This window comes from Chlorocebus sabaeus, chromosome 13 (assembly GCF_047675955.1).
Source record: "Chlorocebus sabaeus isolate Y175 chromosome 13, mChlSab1.0.hap1, whole genome shotgun sequence".
In the NCBI taxonomy this organism is placed as follows: domain Eukaryota; kingdom Metazoa; phylum Chordata; class Mammalia; order Primates; family Cercopithecidae; genus Chlorocebus; species Chlorocebus sabaeus.
In genome coordinates this window covers 24,416,364-24,438,122 of record NC_132916.1, presented here as the reverse complement: position 1 = coordinate 24,438,122, position 21,759 = coordinate 24,416,364, and the positions used below count along the sequence as shown (strand labels likewise).

The following is a 21,759-nucleotide window of genomic DNA, read 5'->3' as shown; positions in this document are numbered from 1 at the left end:
CACACACACGCCATTAATGAAAGACCCTTTTGGAAGCAGCAGACTTTATAGAAGGTTTGGGGGAGATAATGGTTTATATCAGAAAAACTCAAGCCACGTAAACTTAGCAATTAGATGTCATAAACCCTTTGCCATGCCTCCCAATTCACCCAGCTGTTCCTTATTTGTACTCTTCTGTTTCTCCCCCACTGTATTTGTTTGTCTTTTCATCACTCCAAATTGCAATTGCATAGCAACTTAATCCCTTTTTTGCTCGCCTTCTGCCAAACCTTGCTGTCATGATTTCACTTTTCACCGCAACCAGTTTATCAGGTATTTTCCCAAACAAAAGACAGCTATTTTCTTCAAAGGAATGCTAACACCAACTATTTCAAGGTATTATTATTTTTTTACTTTGCTACAGTTTGACATAAGATAAACATATTTATATATTAAGACGATTAAGTGTAAAACAGACTGTCAGATGAGGTGATGTACATATCAGTTCTAGTAGAACCCTAGATGAATATAAATGTATTTATTCATTCAAGAATATTTATGTGCTCAGTTATTGAAAAACTAAAAAGAAGAGAAATTCCTTGCTGTCAGGGAGTTTACATTCCAGTGGAAGAAGACAAGCAAAAATCACATAAATAAATCAATATAGAGAATATGTCAGGTGGTGATATGTGCTATGAAAAAAAAATAAGATGGTGCCTACAGAGTAAACAGGATATAGGTATGATATTTTACACAGCGTTTAGCAAAGTCTTGAAGAAAGTAAAGCTGTAAGCCATGCCAATATCTGGGGAGAGATTCCAGGAAGTGGAAATAACAGATACAAAGGCTCTGAGTCAGAGGAGTGTGAGGCTGTTTTCAAAGAATAGCCATATCCAAGTGACCAAAGCAGAGTAGGTGAGAGATAAAATCAAACACTGTCCAATGTGATGGAGGGTCCTTTAGGAAATAACTGTAGAGTTTATTCCATGTGAAATAAAAAAAAAAAAAAAAAACCATTGAAAGACTTTGTGCAGAGGAGTTCTGTGACATGACTTTAAAAAACAAAAAAATTGCTGCTCTGAAGATACTGAAAGGGATGAAAGTAAAAACGGAAACAGGACCACCAGTTAAAAGGTTATTGCAATAGTGTAGACAAGATAGATGATATTGGCTTAGACAAGGTCAATAGTAGTGAAATCATGAGAAATGACCAAGAGTGATGCCGAGATTTTGGGGTGGATCAATTCGAAGGATGCAGTTACCATTTACTGCAGGAGAAGCAGGTTTAAGGAAGAAAATTAAGAGTTCAGTTTTAGACATGTTATGTTTCAGAAGCCTGGAGCAACAAAGAAGAGGCGTAAACTGAATACACGCTTCCAGAGTTAAGGAGAGTGGTTGATGATCATATAGATCATCATGTAGATGGTATTTAAAGCCATGGGACTGGATGCAATCACATCAAAATGTGATTCCAAGGATCAAACACACAAGAAACTCAGAAGATGTGGCTACTACTGAACTAATCACCTCATCATCCCACTGAATAATACTGAGAGGTAGACTCTTTGCAAGCCCTTTCAGCTTTAACTCTGAATTGCCTTATTTTACAACTGAAGAAATTTATGGCTGAGCCTGGGAAGAACCTCTTAAAGCAGGTGCAGAGCTCATGATTTCTGAAGGCTTCATTTCCTAGGTCACTTGGAAGCATATATGTGATGGGAAAATGGTGACCATGAGTGTGGAGCACCTTCAGTAAGGTTGGCTAAGAAAGGTTAGGAGGGTAGGGCATAGCTAGAGGAGGCTCTTGGGCAGAGGGGCTATTTTAAGGATAATAAGACTTGAAATGCCAAAGAAAGAACCCATTTTAGAGGAAGTGGGCAATTTAAGGAGAAAGGGCATAATTGGTAATGCATGACTTCTGAGAGAGGAGAAGGGGCCAAATCTAAAGCACAAGTGAAGGAACTGGCTTCAGGAGGAAGAAGAGCTCCTCTACGGCTAGACTTAAATGACAGAATAATATTCCATTGGATAGATACACTACCATTTCTCTATTATTAAATGAATCTTCCTTCCATCCCTCCCTTCCTTCCTCCCTCCCTCCCTCCCTGCCTCCTTTCCTTCCTTCCTTCCTTCCTTCCTTCCTTCCTTCCTTCCTTCCTTCCTTCCTTCCTTCCTTCCTTCTCTCTCTTTCTCTCTCTCTCTTTCCCAGTCTCCCTTATTTCTTTCACTATTACAGGTAATTCTTGTATGAATATATCTAGTTATAAGTAGAAAATGAGCATTTAAATCCTATTCCCTAAACACTGATAATAGTTGGGTTTTTACCAATGTCATATCACTGTAGTTACGAGTTCTTTTTGTTTAAGATGCTTTTATTTTGACCTTTCTTATAGTAGTATCCTAACTGATAAATCCTAACTAATTTATACCTAACTTTACTGCAGCATTTTCACAATATATTATATTATGTACTACCCTATACAAACTTGTCTCCCTACCCCACTGAGAACTGAGTTCCTATCACCCTCCTAGAAATATTATTCTTAGATAACTACTAAATTTTGTCAAAATTAAAATTAGTGAAATAGGGAAATATAATATGAAACAGTTAACTGGGCTTCAAGAAGCATCAAACTGTAGCATTATTATGAAAATTAAATGGTAGAAAATGAACAGCATTGAAGTCCTGAAATTTTTTAATTACTATTTTAACTAGAATGCAAAGTTGTAGATTTCCTTCAAAAGCCTTATTTGTTCATTCTTAATTGTTTAAAAAATGATTTTTAATTCATTTAAATGTTATAGAGTCTATTCTGAGTTAGATGTTGTTCTCAGTGCTGGGCACACAAGAATGGATGGTCCCTGCTCTCAGAGTTCAGCTAAAGGACTTGACAAGTAAGCTAAGAAGATAATAGTAAAATAATATACAGTGATGAGTACTACCGTACAGATAGATAAAATTAATTGGAACACATCCATTAAGATATTTTTATAATAAAGACCGAAATACAGTAGCTTAAACAAATAGAAGTTTATTCTCTCACTGAACAAGACACCCTGAGGCTGTTAATAACCACTCCAGAGTGTGGATGACTCAGGTTCTTTGAGTCTTACTGCTTTGCCAGCCTCATCTGTTGCTTCTATTTTTGTGGTGTGAGATGGCTGTTTAGCTCCGTCTACAGTGACCATAATCCGGTGAGCAAGAGGGGAGGTGAGGAAGGGGAGGACTAGAGCCATCCTTTAAATGACCTGAAAGTGGTGTACAGCACCTGTGATCACGTACCACTGGCAAGAACTTCGTTACACAGACATACTGGAGAGGCTGAGCAGTGTCATCTTCAGTGGAGAGGTGACGTGCCCAGCTCAGGATGGTGCTACTAAAGGAGAGATGAACCTCTACCACCCTGGACAAAAGAGAGGTCCACGAAGGATTTGCAAGAAAAGTGAGGTTTGGCTTGAGAACTTGTTTTAAGAACAGGGCCTTGGATTTAAATAGTATTTTATTAATAATGAGTGATTTTTCCACACGTTATTTGATACGATACTGACAATAGCCCTGATGGGTAATCAGAGCCAATGTGACTAGTTTTATATCACAAATGAGAAACAGAGACTTAGGTTAAAGTGATTGTTCAAGGTCACTTGTCTAATAAGGGATCCTAAAATAAAACCAATGTTTTCTGACTTCTCTAATCCAATGATCTTGCAGGGAAGACAGCAAAATTTGACTAGTATTGAATTAAATTGGTATTTATTAACTTATACCTTATTTCAAAGGCATTTTCTGTTTAGAGACTCTTTGTTGCTTCAGTAATGTATCACTCAATTTAAGAGTCTGTAAGAGTAAGTGGAATGATGCTAGGAGAAATATAAATTAAGTACTTATTTTCATAGTTTATCATACTCAGAAAACATCTAGACTTTTCCAAATGGTTTACCTTAGGAGAGGAAGGAAGGAGACCAAGGTCCCTGAGATACTGATGAAGAGTCACAGCCCTTCCTGCCTTGGCTGACTGTTTCTACTCAGTGTGAGTCACTTCATTTGCAAAAGTGACTCTTGATGCCAACTGCTGCCCTTCAGAGAGACTGTGGCTGAGGGAACTAAAGTCTTAGTTTTGCTTTCATATCTTTCACAAGGAGAGACTCAGTGGCAGCTGCTAGACCCAGTATAACACTGGCTGTGACTGCCTTCCTTAAACTCTTCGTCTTAATTGTATCTCGGATCTTAAAACCTTTGCAGCCATCAAGTATGCTCTTATATAGGAAGCGTGAATTGTGGGGTCCTCATTCCCTATTACGCATCCGTGCATGACTGGCTTCCTGTTACTCACACTTAGCATGCTTCATGGGTATTATTGTTTGTAAAATAAGAGTAAAAATTTTTACCCAGTTTCATAATTAATTTCCTTGCAATAACCAAAAAATAAAAATAAATAAAGCCCTATCCCCGAGTCTATCTTGAGGTGTGCACAGCTCAGCCTCTTCTGGAAAAAATCCACAATAATAGCACTAGTCCTGGAACACAAATTCTCCATGTACCTTTCTTCTTGTGCTTAAGGTTTTACATTTTGGGGTGTTTATAAGATGATGTATATCAGAGACATTTATTCAAATAAACAGATGGATCTATGAAAATTGATTCAAAACATGATAAAATTAGTCAATGCTGTTATTAATTTATGATGGAGAAGTGATGGGGAAGATGACGAGGAGAAAAAGAGAGAGTAGGAGATTGAGTAACAGCCAAAACATCTGCTTCCTCTGACACCTTGTACAGTTAAGGGAGAGAATACTTCTGAAGTGGCTTTTTCTTTTCCTCAGAATAATTTTGGCATTATGATAATAACCTCTACCACAACTTTCTTCTCCCTGCTTTCTTTTTATTGAGAGGGATATAGTATATTTTCATGGGGGAAGTGAAGAGCTGCCAATGCATCGGTACCTCCCATCCCCAGTACAAAGAATCGTCACAAAAACCCCATGGACATTCCCTAACTTTTGCTCTCTCCAAAGGATGTGAGGAGAAGAGAGACAATTCAGTCTGCAATAAGTACAGGTCTCCTGTCAAAAGAGTTTGAAATCAAATGAAGGCTTTCCGTCTGCTGCACAGTGCTCCTCATTTCCGTGTGAGTGTTTGTCCTCCCCTTCACTTTGGTGTCACACTCTAGGGACTGCTGTGGTCATTATCACCATCATCATCATTGTGGGACATGCTAGACTTCACAGATCCCTTGATCTTTATACCTTGTCCCCAAGGGAGGATATGGTTTTCCTCCTTTTCCATCACTGGCCAACTCTCCTCCCCATGTAATAAATAAGGTCATGAGGCTGGTCAGCAGCTGCTCTCCCTCTATTTGTCACAACTAGTTGGGCTCTTTCTTCTGCCCCATTTGGCTTGAGACCTTTGCTCACCCCTCACTTCCTTTCTTATCCTAGTTCTCTGCTTCAAACCCTTTTGGTTGATATTAAAATTTCCCCAACTCCTATAGTCTTTTAAAATTTTTCCTAACTCAAAGCTTAGAAAAAAAAAAAGATTTTTAAATCAAATTTGCTAAAAATAGTGATAATGGAAGTATTTTTCAGAAAAATGAAAAACTTTTGGAACCACATTTTTTTCATTATCTATTTTCTAATGATTTTTTAAAAATAAACCATAAGGCCAACATTTTTAAGGCAATTAACCAGTTAGTTACGTCTTGCATCTGGAAATGGGAATATTTAATTTGATTGCCAGATGTCCCCATGTGGACATGTGGATCTGCTGAGTGATCATTTACAATGGGGAATTATAAGTTGCTAATTTATGAATTTGTTTTATTATCCAGATATAGCTCTTAAGAGTTCTCCTTAGTTAATAGAATGAACTTTGATAGCTTATAGGCTTTTATGCACTTACAGAAATGTATCAAATAATTGTAAATAGAAACATTTTTCTTTTTATTTAAGGTAGAAATAAAATGTTAATCAAATAAGGTTATTTTACCTCTGTTACTCCCTCAAATCTTATTCTCCTCTATATTTGCCTTAAATTTAACTTGTATGTTGACTTCTCAGATGAATTGTTTCTCATAGATTTACACACACACACACACACACACACACTGAGAGAGAGAGAGAGGGGGAGGGATGAAGGAGAGGGAAAGGCAGAGAGAGAGGGAGAGGCAGAGGGAGAGGGAAGGAGAGCAACTGCAAAATTCTCTGCAGGTAAAATAGATCGCTATTTGTGGGGAAGCAGATGTCTGAAGAAGGCAGGTGCTTGATGTTCTTTGCAGCCTGTTTCTCATGCTCTCAGAGAAAATCTTCTCATGGTTGCTTTGTCTTATCATCTAGGACTCAGTTCAGACATTACATGTTCGAGAGGCCTTCCCTCTTTTAGATGTACCCATCTAAAAGGGTACATCTAAAAGAGTCCCATCTTCCCCTGCCCTCAAATGTTCTTTGAAATCATTCTGATTCATTTTCTTCCTGATCCTGGTTTCATTCTGACATTATCTTGCTTATTGTTCAATTACATATTTACGGACTGTTTCCCCCAACTATGGTGTAAGCTTCCCTTAATTATCTATTTTGTCACCACTGTGTCCTGAGTGCCTTATCTGACACCCAGGAAAGTTAAGAGGTATTGAATGAATATGTGAAGAATTATTGTCAAGGTCACAGAGAAAAAACACAGAGCTGGTGCAAAATTGGAGGGGACAGGGCACCTCCCGGGCAAATGACACTGGAAAATTCTTTACAAGCCATGCTGTTTTGTATCATAAGAGCAAAAATTTCAGCTTCTTTATCTGCAATCACTGCTTTTAAAGGAAAATGGGAGAACCTTTAAGATCGTTATTCCTGAAAAGACAGAAAAATTATCTTAAAAATAAAATTAAATGGGAAAAAATAAGAATATGAAGGAAAGAAAAGATGATATTGCTGAAATAGTTAAAGAGTTAAAAGACATACTTTAGGAGACCTTAAGAAAATATTTAATAAATAAAAATTGCATATATTCAAGGTATACAATGGGATGAATTAATTACATATACATTGTATAATTATGACCACAACAAATTAACACATGTATCACTACCCATAGTTACCACTGTGTGTGTGTGGCAGGGGAGCAGTATGTGTGTGTGTGTGTGTGTGTGTGTGTGTGTGTGAGACTTTTCTAGTAAAGATTACTTTTATCCTTTGAAGTGAGATTTTCAATATGGGGGACTTTATTTTGAAGCAGATTCTCAGAGATCATAATTGAAGTCCTGCACCAAGAAGGACCTTTGCATCTCCTCATCAAGTCTGTACATCTCGTTGGAGGGCCAGGGAGGCCTTCACACTTGGGCAGAGATGGTCAATGTTGCCCCTTCCCTGTTGCTTTCTCAATATCCCTGCCCTCTTCTTAGACCAGCACGTGGACATGGGGGCTGGACAGTAGCAACTCAGGAACCAGTTGAACTGCAATTGCTCCACGTGGACAGGAAGTAGAAGAAGCCTGGGGTCAAATCTGAAGGAGGCCTAGAAATCAGAGAGAGTTGGTGAGAGAGTACAGCTTGCTTTTAATTCCCCTGTTCACAGGTTTTGGTATCAAGGCTGGAGCTGAAGCTAGGAGTCAGCCAGGGGATTACATACAGAATGAGACAAGAGAGCAGGGAATTGTGAGGGAAGAGAATTATGAGGGAAGAGAAGAGAAAGGGTAAAGGTTCCTGGACTCAGGACCAAAATAATAAAAATAAAAGAGGAGAAAAAAAAAATAAAAGAGGAGAGCAAATTTACTTTCAAATCAGCCTTATTTTTAAGCTCTGAAGTCCATCAGACAAGGGAGAATCCATCTTCTCAGAGAGAATAACTCTCTCTATTCTATTCAAGAAAAAAAAAATACAAATCAACTTTTAAAAACCCACAATCTTTAATACAGAAACAGTTATATAATACTTGACTATAAAATTCAAGACACTCGTTAGATGATAGAACTGAGACAGACTTGGCCTTCATGCTCCTGGGGTGACTGTTCTGAAGGACAGTGAGAACAAAGACCCAGAAACTCACAAATTAATACTTTTGATAGGCACAGAAATTACAGATCTCATAAACATCTCTCCAGAAGTGCTGTTTTGGGTGAGGAATAAAGAGACGGGGAGGGAATTGGGGGAAGATATCTCTGCTAATTTCTCTTTGCTTTTCTCTTTTGCTGATTTGTTAAATTATAGGCTGGATAATATTTAAGCAAAGCAAATATAAATAAAGAATACTGCACCTGAAATCTTGGAACTGCCCAAGGAATCATGGGGTTTAGTTGCTAGTTTTAAGAGATAATCAGTGGGACTTGGTTTTTTATCTTTATAACTACCCTGCTTCAGAAGGAATAGGCCCATCAAGTCTCCTCACTTTACAAATCATTCTGAAAGTGGCAAAACTATGGAGACAACAAAAGATCAGTGATTGCCAAGGGTTGAAGGTAGCAGAAAAGGATGCATAAGCAAAACACAGAGGAGTTTTAGGGCAGTGAAACCACTCTGAATAGTCAGGTAATGGTGGATACCAGTCATTATACATTTGCCCAAAGCTATAGAATGCACAACGCTAAGAGTGAACCCTAATGTAACTTATGGACTGTGGGCAATTATGATGTGCAGGATTATCAATTTTAACAAATGTATGACCCTGGTGGAGGATGTTGATACGGGGAAGGCTATGCATGTGGGAGGAGGACAAGAAGTGTATGGGAAATCTCCATACCTGCCTCTTAATTTTGCTGTGAATCTGAAACTGTTCTAATAAAATAATACCTTTTTAAAAATCTAATAAAGCACTATGGTTGCATAGGATTTTTTATATGGGAGCAGCTGGGTGAAGGGTACACAGAATCTCTCTGTACTATTTTAGCTACTGCTTGTCAGTCTATAGATACTTCAAAATAAAAGTTTAGAGACCCTAAATATCTGTTTTCTAAGACAGAGACTCCACAACAATAAACTTATTTGTATTCCACACAGATATAAACACACTTTCAATAGCAATCTCATGTACTCATTTAGGTTAAACACAGTAGAGAAACTCCAGCCCCAGGTACCTATTAAGAGATGTTTATACTAGACAGTATTGGCGCACTAAGCTGCGGTGCTGGAACACGGCACCCCAAGTACTCTGTTTAAATGATGGCTATATGATAGCCATTTTCACTGCTTCATTTCTCCAACATGAAATTGCCACTTAGCTTTCATAAAGATTTTAATGAGAAAAATGAAGAACATAATGAAATAGTCTGCAAACAAACCATCAGACTAGTTGGAGTAATGGTCTATGTCACGTCCACTGTGTTAGCCTTACATAAGAAGGGCTAAAAGCAAATAACTAAAATTATTTTTAAACTCCCATGAGATGCTGATTGGACAGCAAAATGTAACCAAATTATTAATCCACTCCCTTTAGCTTCTATATTGTTCCAAATTTTAGTTCTTTAGACTCAACTTTTTAAACAAAAATTAGATTTTAAAAATGTGAAAACAGAAAGCAAACACTTATCAATTTGAGTTGTTTCAACTACAATTGAGAATGAAATAATGTAGATTATGCAATTAGGTTTCAACCTGACCAACATACCAGAGAGGTTTCTTTTTATAAGCTGGGGAAGAAAATTTAAAAAAACTTCCAAGAAATTAATTATGGTTTACTTACCTTTGACACATTAGTTTTTCTTCGGAAAATGTCTGCTACAATTTTCTTTATAGGACTCATTGACTTTCTGGAGACATCCTTTTTTTTCAACAGATACTTGTCTTGAGTGAGGAATGGCCAAAACCAAGCAAACAAAACGTGAGTGATTAAGCAAATACTTTGCTGTAGATAACACCTCATTAAGAAAATGATAATATACCAGATATCAAGATTGTTTGGTGGATTAGTGTTATGAATATTATAAAACATATGTGAATTTATACATAGGATAAAGTAGAGCAGCAGAAAGCGAAATATTCCCACTGGGTAAATAATACATGTGAAGTTGGATAATGCAAACAAATTCTAAATATGCATAAAACATAACCAACTAAATACATATTTACTTAAGAGGCCCTGTAGAAATTTATACTAGATGATTCACTAATATTCATATAATATTAGTATGGAACCTATTAAAGGGCATTTGGTCACACATACCAAACATGCAAAGACTATGAATGACTATTATATATGAGCTAATGTTAGTTTTCACAATGGAATGTGAGAGCACAAGAGAGATAATTAGACATTATAGTAGGAGGAGGTGAATGCAGCATTATCTTACCAAATAACTGATATTTATGGCAACATGATAAAGTTATGAGCACACTTGTGCTCACAGCCAAGTAATTAGAATTTCAATCAATGTAGCAATCTTGAAGCTACCGATTAAAAAATTATTTGGGAGTAAGGCCGAAAGAACCATAATATGCACATAATGATACCTTCATTAAAGGAAACTTGCTTTTCTTTCTTTCAAACACTGCATATGTAATTAAGTTTAAAATTCATTCACTCATTCATTTATTCATTCATTGAATGACAGTGAGCAAAATGATAGAAACCGCTGAACTTATAAGGAAAATAGTAAGACATATAATATGTATCAAATGTCAGGTAAAGAATAATAAGGCAGGAGGAAAAGTGAAAAGCAGATAGTTTACAATTAAAATAGGGCATCAAGAAGGTTGACATTCGGTAGACAAAGAAGGACTAAGCCATGCAGACTTCTAGGGGAACAGAGTTCTGGGGACAGTGAGTTCAAAGGCTTTTGGTGTGAAGCAGCCTGACATGCTTCAGGAAAGGCACACTGGCCACTGGTGCTGTGGGAGAATTGAGGAGACCCAGAGGTACGCGGGGCAAAGGGAGGCCATGAGGTCTAGTGACCAGCGGACTACTTTAAAGACTTTACCTTTCATCATGAGATGCGGGAGCACATTATCTTTATGAAAAGTAGCAGATGAGAAGCAAGTTAGCTGGAGGGAAGGATTGCTGTGAGGGCTGCAGAACATGGCTGGTTACTCTGTTTTTCTTCTGTTGGAAAGCTTGAGCAGAATTATTCTTATTGATCCCAAGCCCATTTTCATGTAAGTGAGTGAAAAAAGGAAAGCAGGGTCCAGTGGAGAGGCTTGAGTTCTCTTCCCAGCCAGGACGCTGATATGCGTCTCCTCCTTCCCTGCAGGCCCAGCATCCTCTGGCTCCTCCTTTATCTTTAGACAGCAGAATAGTAGGTGTGGGTGGACTTAATCTCCTTCCTCTTGTTACTTTTTTTTTTCCAATTAATTAATTTTTAAGTTGACAAATAAAAATTGTATATATTTATCAGGCACAACATATTGTTTTGAAATACGCACACATTGTGGAATGGCTAAATCAAGCCAATTACCATATGCATGACCTCACATAATTATCATTTTTTGTGGTGAAAACACTTGAAAATCGCCTCTCTTAGCATTTTTTGATATACCAAGGTAGCAAATGCTGCTGTGCGTCTTTAAATTTACACAACACTACAATGCATTAATACCCAGTGAAGTGCAAAATATGTATATGTAGTATTACAGTAGTATCATTAGTCACCAAAATGGAGAGGGGAAACTTTACAATTGTGAGAATGTGCAAATGTTCCCATTAAGGCAATATTAACCCAGATAACCACTTAATACCTGTCCTCTCAAATGCCTTACAGTTCTGGAATGTCCATTGTGAAACAAAACGGTGCACAGTCTTTCCTAAATTCTCACACATGCTTCATTTTCTGACTTGACTGGGAAACTGAAAATCTGGCCATAGGCAATGTCTGACCCAAACGTAAAGCAGTTACATCTTGTCTGACCCAAACGTAAAGCAGTTACATCTACTGGCAGGCTAGCTGTGGCCTTTGCCCCTTCCTCTGAAGTGCCCAGTTGAGGACTGACTTCAACAAGACCCAGCGCTGACAGCAACCCTGTACTATGTATTTCCTCAGTAATATAGATGCCTTCTTGAAAGATCAGTCCCCCTACAATAGGGATTCCTGTGACTGGAGCCAGTGGAGAGTCAAATACATCAACATCAAAACTCAGAGGCACAGACCTTTGTCTTTCCCAATCAGCAGATCAAATTTCTGTTGCATGACCTTCTGGGTACCAAATGGATCAATGTCTCTCATGGAAAAATACTAGATATCATCGTTCTTTTAAAAAAATATTCCAGAGTGTCCACATCTCCTAGACCAGAATACACTACACTTGGGGAAGAAATACAAGGTTTGTCTAGGGAAATCCTAGAAGTTCTGGTACCTTTCCCTGTAGTTCTCTGAGGAGAAATGAAACTGATAGTCCATGGAGATTTCCTGATGAAATGGTAAGGGGTGTACTAATGTCTGCTGGGCATCAACCCAAGTGGCACAAAGGCCTGGGCAGTTCCAAGCATGACCACTAATGGTACTAATTTCCAGGCTAACCAGCAGAGCCAGTTGCTGGTTGGCTGGGCCACTGAGCACAGGTTCACTGTTGGGTTGTTGAAGAGCTCATCTGTGGGGACTGGAGTAAAACTACAATTTCCAAAGTCTTTTAGGCAGCAGCCCAAATTGGAGACCCTTTTTATCAATCCAACTTTTCTTCTGGCAGCTGGACCATATTCCACTCCTTTTCTTTTCTGTCCCTACAAGAACAGGGCTCCTATCAAAGCCAGACTTCTTCAGGACAGAATGCACTTGAGTCTGGAGGAGACAAGTTCCTTAGGGACTTGATTGGCAGTGTGACGAATCACTGGAGCAGACACAGAGCTCAGTACAGCTGGAAGCTTCCAGTCTCAGCAATTTTCAAGAAGACAATATATTGTTATTAACTATAGTGGCCATAATTTTTAAATTCTGACTTCCCACGCACAAACACTAACAGACAGCAGGCAAATATACCAGGCATGTCAAATTTCTCAACCCAGACACATTTAGCAGATTTTATTTTAATGAAATAGAATTTTTTAAAAGATTTTATACTTCATTAAAGTTTACTTACTGTGCACTTTCGCTCCCTCTGCTGGTTGTGAAGACTGTGGAAAACCATAATACATTGCCCTGCCAGGACTTAGACAGCAACCTGACATCGTTTATGGTTAATCTAGAGAAGGAATGAAGTCAAGCAAGCAGTGAGCACTAGCCGTACCACTGACACAGGGGCATCTCACTCTCTGCCCTGACTATGATGAAGCTGTGAGGGATCATGCACTGCAACCCCTATTGTGCAGATAAGGAGGGTGAATTCCAGAGATTCAAGGCCTTCCTTAGCTCCAGATCCACATGTAACTTAGGGTTCAGGGCCAGAACTCTCATGTGTAACTTGGAGAAATGTTCCTAGTGCTTGTAAATTTCATGGGCAGAACTTCATGGATAAGTCAGATTGAGCTGTTAATGAAGAGTTAACCTAGCTTTAGATGCAGCACCCTTTTCTTGTGAGCTGATTGCAAGTGTCAGGTATCAACTGGTGGAAGGCGCTTATCTCAAACCCTTAACAGACAGAAAATGTTCATTTCTTCATGTGATAGAAGAACAGTAAAATTCCAGCTTAAAGTTGTTACAGCTTACTCTCTGAACTCATTAAATGACGACTCTGTTCGGATTTTTAAAATGGGGTTTCATAAATTAAACTCTGAGTCTTAAAACCTTCCTTGAGTTGTAATGGTTTTCCTTTGTGAAGCCATGAGGGAATCCACCACCAACAAAGCGTTGTTTCCCATGCTCCTGTGCGTGCCTGGTGTCACCTGGGGTCTATGCCAAGTCAAACAAAAGAAGTTTGGAAATTGTTTGTGAAGAAATTAACTCGTATACTTAAGTATATTTAAGTAGGTCAAACATCTCCTACTCCCCCACATTCCATGACTAATGCCCCAAATAAAAGTATATTCACTTTACACGCACCACATTTCCCAGAAAAAAAGCAGCAAATACAAGACATTTATCTGTCAGGGTAAATTCACAAGGTTCTGCTCATTTTTGCAGGAGGCAGGGAGCTGGAGGAGCTGCTGTCACCATCCTCTGACTCACAGATCACATAGGAGTTATTTGGTGCAGATGTTAGAGGAGAACAACATGCCTGGAACTTGTCTCTTGAGAATGCTGTGGCTGTAGGACTGAAGAAGTTGGACTTGTAGTTTGTCCTTCCTCGTTGTATGACAGTTTTGTATGCACTATTCTTTATGCCTTTTTTGATTATAAGATCATTAAAGGCAGATACAATGTCTTACTGCTTACAGTATCTAGCATGTACTAGTTGCTAAAAAGAGATTTGTTAAATAAAGATTTATATACTAGGTTCTGAATACATATTTGTTAAGTGAAAAACTTTTAAAAGGTAATTCATTTGTGACTTTTCCAAAGCATTTCCAAACTATTTCCTGGACACCATTCTCACCTAACGTGATGAATTAGAAAAGCATCCAAATTGTTTACCCCTTTAAAAATATTTTATAACACTGAGTTGCAAAACTATTTCTTAAAACGTATGTCTAGGTAAGTAGTTTCTGAAAGGCTCCAACCATTAAGATTTAGTGTGTGATCATTATTAGTAAAAATTTTTGAAAAGAAAATTCTATTTGCTACACATTTAACACTAAAGAACTAATATACATGTGTGGATAGCTGTATGAAATTTTGAAGCAAATGTTACATCTAATTCCCCTTAACAAAAAGAAAGAATCATGTTTAATTGATAGAATACAGCATTTCCATGGTTCTCTAGCAAGTCAAAGGGCTTGTCCATTTTCTTGACATTATATTTACTTAAATGAGTTTATCTAAAGGGAGAGAGCAAGGTTGCAGGCAGCTTAGAACAATGTAGTAATTGTCACTAATTAAGTGCCCTCAGCTGTGTCTATACTGGGCCACTGTTTACTTGCTTTATACATACTCAGCTGCAGGTAGCCACACTAAAAATTCCTCCACTTGTTATCGCCCCTTGCTGTTTTAATTTTTCCGGTGAAATATTGACAAACATGTCATGCTTGACTCTCACACTTTTCCTGTGAATGGGTAAATTGAGGATAGAACTATTCTCTCTTATTTTGAATTTTCTGTCAAGAAGGTAGTTCAGGGTAGATGGATGTTGGCACTCGCTCATGAACTGGCCTGATTAAATGATTCTGAAAAATCGAAATTCAGAATGATTGCTCTTGGAATGGTGCTGCACTAGTATTCATTCATCAACATACTCTCAAACATGTTCTTTATAAGCATTACAAGCAATTCCCAAAGCTGGCTGGGAGTTCAACAGAGTTAACCTTTGTAGACCTGACCCTTGACTGGGATCTACATAGCACCACGCTTGAACCACCATAGCTTTCAGCCATAGATAAGAGTTAATTTTTGCCACCTTGAACAGCGCTCTCAAGGTTTCTTTGCCTTAGTTGCCATGTGTATACAAAGATAATGAAAGACTAAACAAGTGCTTCTCAAACTCTAACATGCACATGAATTTCCTGGGCATCATACTAAATTTAGATTTGGATTCAAAGGTCTGTGGTGGAGCCAGAGAGTTCACAGTGGTTCCCAGGTGCTCATCCAAGACTGCATATTGAGTGCCAGGGGGCTAGTTGATCTCTATTGAGCCCTCAGCCCTGATATTCTCTCCTAAGGCCTTTGCTTGTGAAATATACTTTATCCTAAATTATGTGACAATTCATTGATTTTTTATTATCATGCTATGAGGGTCTTATAACATCACTGAACAACAATAATGAATGAAGGTATAAATTGAACCATTGGACTATCTTAGAGGTTTTAAAATTCCTAAGTGTACAATAATAATAACTGCAGGAATTAGATGCCAAGACGGTGTGTTCATGATTTTATCATGAAATACTAAACAGCAAAAGTAGATGGCATGTTCTGTCCATTATTATTATCAGCACCACTTCAAAACTTTATAGGACCACATGAAATATCCATTAGTGCTAGCTATTTCATTTTCTTCAGTGTATATAAATACACAGCCTGGGAAAAGAATGAACTTTCAAATATTTATTTGCAAAATATTACCTACATTTTATTTTGATGCATTGCTTTTCTTCAAGATATCTCAGAATTATTGGCACTCCCTTAAAATTATCTTTACTTTTGCCTTCTGGCCACATTTCTGCCATCTACCACAATACCACTCCACCCCAAGGTAAAAATATCTACTTCTGACGTCTTTTTTATTTAAATCAATTGTACAGGTAGGTTATTTTAAACAGCAGAAATACGTTAAGAATGTAAAAGGCTCTATGTTCTCTTGTTTCTTGGGATGTTATTTTAGCATCTGTACTCAATTTCAAAATCAGCTTGACTATTTCACATTTCTAGGGTTTTATAAATCTTGAACAGCATACCTCTTCATCACTTGGTTTCATTGCGCCAATTGCTAAGCAATAATATGCAAGATTTTAACAAAAATATTCATTTCACATTTTTCTTTAAGAGATTAAATGTAGTACAAGCAAGTATTTAAAAAACAGTGATTGTTTCAAATGTTGTTCAAAGCATAATGTGAAGGGCCAGAGTAAGGGTTTATGCAGATAATGCATTCATGATTGAACTATTTGTATATTAAATATGATGTTAGGTTATAAATTAACTTAAGCTCTTGAAATTTATAGACAAATTCAAAAATGTAAATCTGCTCAGAAAAGGCTATTTATCTCATTCGTTTGTATGGTAATTGAAGGTTCATAATGAAATAATCTGATGCACAGAACCCAGCTAAATTAGCCTGCCCATAATGTACTATCTTGAAGTGACTTCACATTTTCATTAGAGCCTTTCTAATTTCTAAAGCAAAATTAATGCAATTAGTGATCAAATCAATACATATTGATCATGAGTTTCTTCAATATGGCATGAACATATTAGGTCAAAAAGAAAGGGCTTTTTAAGATAATGGAATAAATATAAGGAATTTAAGTTGTAAATAAGACAGCTTTGTGCTACTTTCTATTGTAGCTACTATTTATAAGAAAGTGGCAATATTATTTTTATCATTGTTTGGATGAAATTCAACACAATGTGCTACATCCCTGTCCCTTCCCCCCAATGCTTTAATAGGGTATTCATTGTCCATATGGATTTTTCTCTCCATAAATATCCAAAAGCAATTTTTTTTCCTCATGGTGCAGAATTTCAGATGACTAATTACTCAAAAGCATTTCTTTCTTTTCACATGCAAATGTAAGCAAGATTCCAGGGAGGAGCCCACCCCCCAAATCCTCAACCCAGTAAATGTACCTTTGACGGAGTAGGTTGCGGTTAAACGTATGCAGGAAAGGCTTGAAGCCCAGAATGAAAAATCAAAACGCATTTGTGGAAATCAAGGGACTGTTGCTTTTCTACATACTAATCAGCTTATTTCACAGTGAAATAAAATGATACTTCTAAGAGAGAGAGAAAAAAAGACCCAGTCCTAGAAGCACCCCTCCTCACCCCCAGCTAAATGGATTCTGAGATGTGGTTCAACTGGTGTCTATTCCTGAGGTGTGAGGGGAAACTATGATAAACTGTCTTAACTGGCCAGCTTCTTGTTTTAAGAGCAGATCATGTAGATTCTGGGGAAAATTTTTGAGTAAACCCAAAAGAAAAGATCATATTGTTGAGTCAAGTCTGCCTTTGAGATCCTGCAACATCTAAGCTGCGGAGAGAGACGAAAACCACAAGACTGTGGTCTGCAGTTATGGCCTGCTAATTTGCTTTTCCATCTTGAGGACATGTGAGGGCATGAGCTACTTTTTCTAACTCATATTTCATGACTGTATTTTCAGAATCTTTATGGCATGTGAATAAATTCCCTTACCGTCTGTGATAAATTTCAATTGCTTTCTTTTAAAAAAGGTAATTAATTTAAAGTTTTTCTTGCAATTTTCACACCATATGAACATAAATAAAGCTTTTCATGGTGTATAAATTTATAAACTGTAACAACTCGAAAGAATGGCAGTGACAGGTGTACACTTTATTTTGTTTAGAGACTGGTCCCCTTTACTTGAAAGTGATGTCACAGATTTTGAGTTCATACATTTATTCACGAATATGAAACTCTTTAGTGCTGGTGAAGCAACCTGGTAGAACTCACTTAATATGACTAATCTCATAATTTCTGAAATTAGAGCATCATTGATGAAAATAATAGATTTATATTTGCTAAACTATTTAAAAATTCTCCTGAGGGAGTTACTATATGTGTTTACAGGTGTTTCTAGATTACTACTTAGAACAGTGTTGCCAAGCAATACAGCATTCACTTGTCACTGGTCCCATGTGATGCTTTGGCAAAAATGAATTCCATGGATAAATATAAAGTTGGAAAGACTATTATTTTGTGGGAAATAAACAATGTACATTAGCATAACGAGGCTCTCAGAAGTCCTGCAAGAAAGATGACTATTCAACGCTAGTTAACTCAACATTTCCCAAATTGATTGAGTTACCCAATCTTTTGGTTTTTCTTCTTCTAACATATCTACTTTGGGATACTCTGATTTTGATTTGGTGAGTGACAGGGAAGTCATAAAGTCTGAATTCTGAGGATATGCTAAATGGCAATAACCACTTCACATTTTATTTTAGTCATTAGGAAAGAGCTGACTAATCCAGTTCATCAACATACTTCTCTCCCTGTGATTAAAGTCTTATTCCTTAGCCTGAGCTATTTCAATCAAATCAAACCACTAAGACTGATAATAACTGATACTACAGCCACCTATTTAAGAATCTCCCCCTTCCTGGCTGGGTGCAATGGCTCACACCTGAAATCCCATCACTTTCAGAGGCCAAGATGGGAGGATTGCTTGAGGCCAGGAGTTTGAGACCAGCCTAGTCAACATAACGAGACCCTGTCCCTACAAAAAAAAAAAAAAGAAAACTAGCCAGGCATAGTGGTGCACACCTATGGTTCCAGTGAGCACTTATAGTCCCAGTGTGCACCTGTGGTCCCAGTGCGCACTTATGGTCCCTTTTACTTGGGAGGCAGAGGTGGGAGGGTTGCTTGAGCCCAGGAGGTCAGGGTTATAGTGAGCTGTGTTCAGAAAACTGCACTTCATCCTGGGAGACGGAGTGAGACTACATCTCCAAAAAATAAAAAATAATAAATAAAAATCTCCCTCTTCCTGAGGAAAAGATAAAATAGCTCTTTCAAAAAAGTAAATAAACAAATAAATAATACATTGTCTTCATAAAGAAGACAGATAACACAAGGAAAAAAAATACTTGTAATAATCCCTTCATTGTAAACATCCAGATCCATATTTTTCCAGTCTTTTTATATGTATATAACCATTTACAAAATTGGATTTGGTATTTATTTCTCATAACCTATTCATTTTCACTCAGTGATACATAGTGAACATGTTTCCATGTCAATAAATCTATAACATCATTGCTTTTCATTGTATGCATGTACCATATATTTTAAAAGGTTAAAAAGATGATAGTCTTTTAGTCAGTAAAGATTGGTATGTTTAATGGCTTTGCTGTATTCTTGATAGGTGTATGGCAGGGACAGGCCCTGTGCAGGCATCACTGCTGTGCTGAAGGGGTGGAGGGGGAAAGGAGGTCTGTTCTTCCTGGAGGTCAGTCTCCTCCACGGAGATAAATCAAGGACCAAGCAGAAGCTGAGGATGCTGCCTGCATCTGCCACTCCCTTCTCCCTTCCTCCTCCTCCAATTCGTCTTCCCCAAACACCGTCTCCCCACTGAGTTGTCTTCCTGTAAGTGGGGTCTTTCTGCAAGGTTGGGAGCTCTGATTTGGAGGTGATGTTTGCTGTAGAGATGGTCCCTGCAGGGTAGAACAACTGCTGCCCTCCCCTCATGCTTAATCTGGGAAGGATAGTCAGAACCTCTGCCCATCAGGACCTCGGTGGTGATTGGAGAGTCAGCCAAACTCACCAGACAGCTAAAGCTGCTCTAGAGATGCCCCATGGCCAACATGTTTTCAGAGGGGCAGCCGAGTACCCTGGATTGGCCCCTGGTTTCTGGTCAAGCTATGGCAGCCTGAGTTTTGCTACTATGGACCCTGATCTTACAATAGACCTACAAGAAGCTAAGGGTGGTGCTAATTTTTTTTTCATATTGTATTTGAAATTATTCCTGTGAACATGCTGTGCATACTTAGGCCAAAGGTTGCAAGAATGCCTGCCAAAAAATAGGGGCACATATAAGTAGATTTTCTAGGGAAATGGAAACCACAATTCGTTATCTTCTTCTAAGATTTCTTTGAAGACCCCAGTCTGAGCTAAATGCTCCCTTATTTACATTTCCTGACTATTCTGCACATTCCTGCGACTTCTATCACCCTATAGTTGTTTGTCTGTCATTGCACAGACATGTGAGGACCTGAAGGATACGCTGCCATGTCTTACCATATTTATTTATTTTTTAATTTTTAAAATCAAGCAGAGACCCTAGACGCTAAGTGTGGAACCAAAAACTTGGGCTCTTTTTCCAGGTTGAGAAGTGGAAAAGCATGGACTCTGGAGTCCAACTGCCAAGGTTCAAGTCTCAGTTCTCTGTGACCTTGGGCAAGTTATTCAATCATTCTGGGTTTTTTTATCTTAAAATGTGGATAACAGTAGTACTTGCTTCGCAGGGCTATTCTGAGTAATAATGGGTTGATTTTTCTATAATGCATTTAGAATAATTCATGACATTTAGTATTATATGGCTATTAATTTAATTATAATTTGGTCTTATCAAATTGCTCCCCAAGCCTCTTTTCCTCACAGGTATAAGTGAGATATATTGGTGGTGATTAGCACAGTGCCTAGGACATACTACAGGCTCAGTGGATACTTCCTGGGTCAGATTGATAATCCATTGTGTGAGCCTGTGAAAGTTCTAAATGGGGCAAGCATGAAGTATACGAAGGGTGGGCACTGTAGCCACTTCTTGGGCTTGCTATGCTCCCTGTTAATGGCACATCTGTGGTGGCCATACAGTTAGCTAAGTTAAGTTATACTACTCTGGTTGTTTGTTGTTGTTGTTGTTTTGACATGAAGGTAGATAAGAGTATGTAAGTTCGTAATACTCATATTAAAATAGCAGGGAATGCCCAATCCTGTATTTCCTCAATGCTTCCACTCATGAGCATAACACCGTATAGTGTAAATGAGAAAAAAAAAATCATAGCTGAGTCTTCAGATTGCAGATTGGAAGGAGGTCCATTTTTAATGGCATTGAAATAAGAAGTGAACCTAAACTCACCATTGCTTATTTATGGCTGTAGTTATTTCTCTCTGGTACACCCCAGAGGGTTACTTTCTGTTGTTAATTGGAACTTCTAAGCCATTTTTATTTACAAAGTGTTTTACAGTCATTGGTATTGATGACTTATAATTCCCCCATGAGTTAGGTGTCAGGATGAGGCATTGACACAGGCTCCACTCTCAGGAAGCGGAGACGTGAGGGCGGATAAATCTGCCCCCTCCCACATGGCAGCCATGGGGTCCTGGTTTGCTTTGTTTTGGCTTGTCGGATTCATATTACCTTCTCCATGTGCACTGATAGCAGTTACAATTGGATTCCTGAATACAGGGTCTTTTGAGGAAGGACTGAAAGAGAGTGACATCAAAACCACTTAGCAATTTTTTTGTCGCTCCGTTCGCCATTAAAATGAGTTTTCCTTGCAAGTGTATGTCTTTCGGCACACTTATTTTGTTTTTTTAAAGAAGTAAGACAAATAACTGCCTGTTTATTGTTAAATTTGTAGTGCCAGTCATGACAAGCATAAGGATAGTAACACTTTTGCCAGCAGGGTGCTTATCTGTTTTACTAGTTCAGAAGGACTTGATTGATGCG

The 21,759-nt window shown here is 38.0% G+C and overlaps 1 pseudogene; it reads right to left on the bottom strand.

Moving 5' to 3' along the window:
• Positions 1-11,693: 11,693 nt before the first annotated feature.
• LOC103241025 (arginase-2, mitochondrial pseudogene) lies at positions 11,694-13,050 on the bottom strand (annotated as a pseudogene).
• Positions 13,051-21,759: the final 8,709 nt, after the last annotated feature.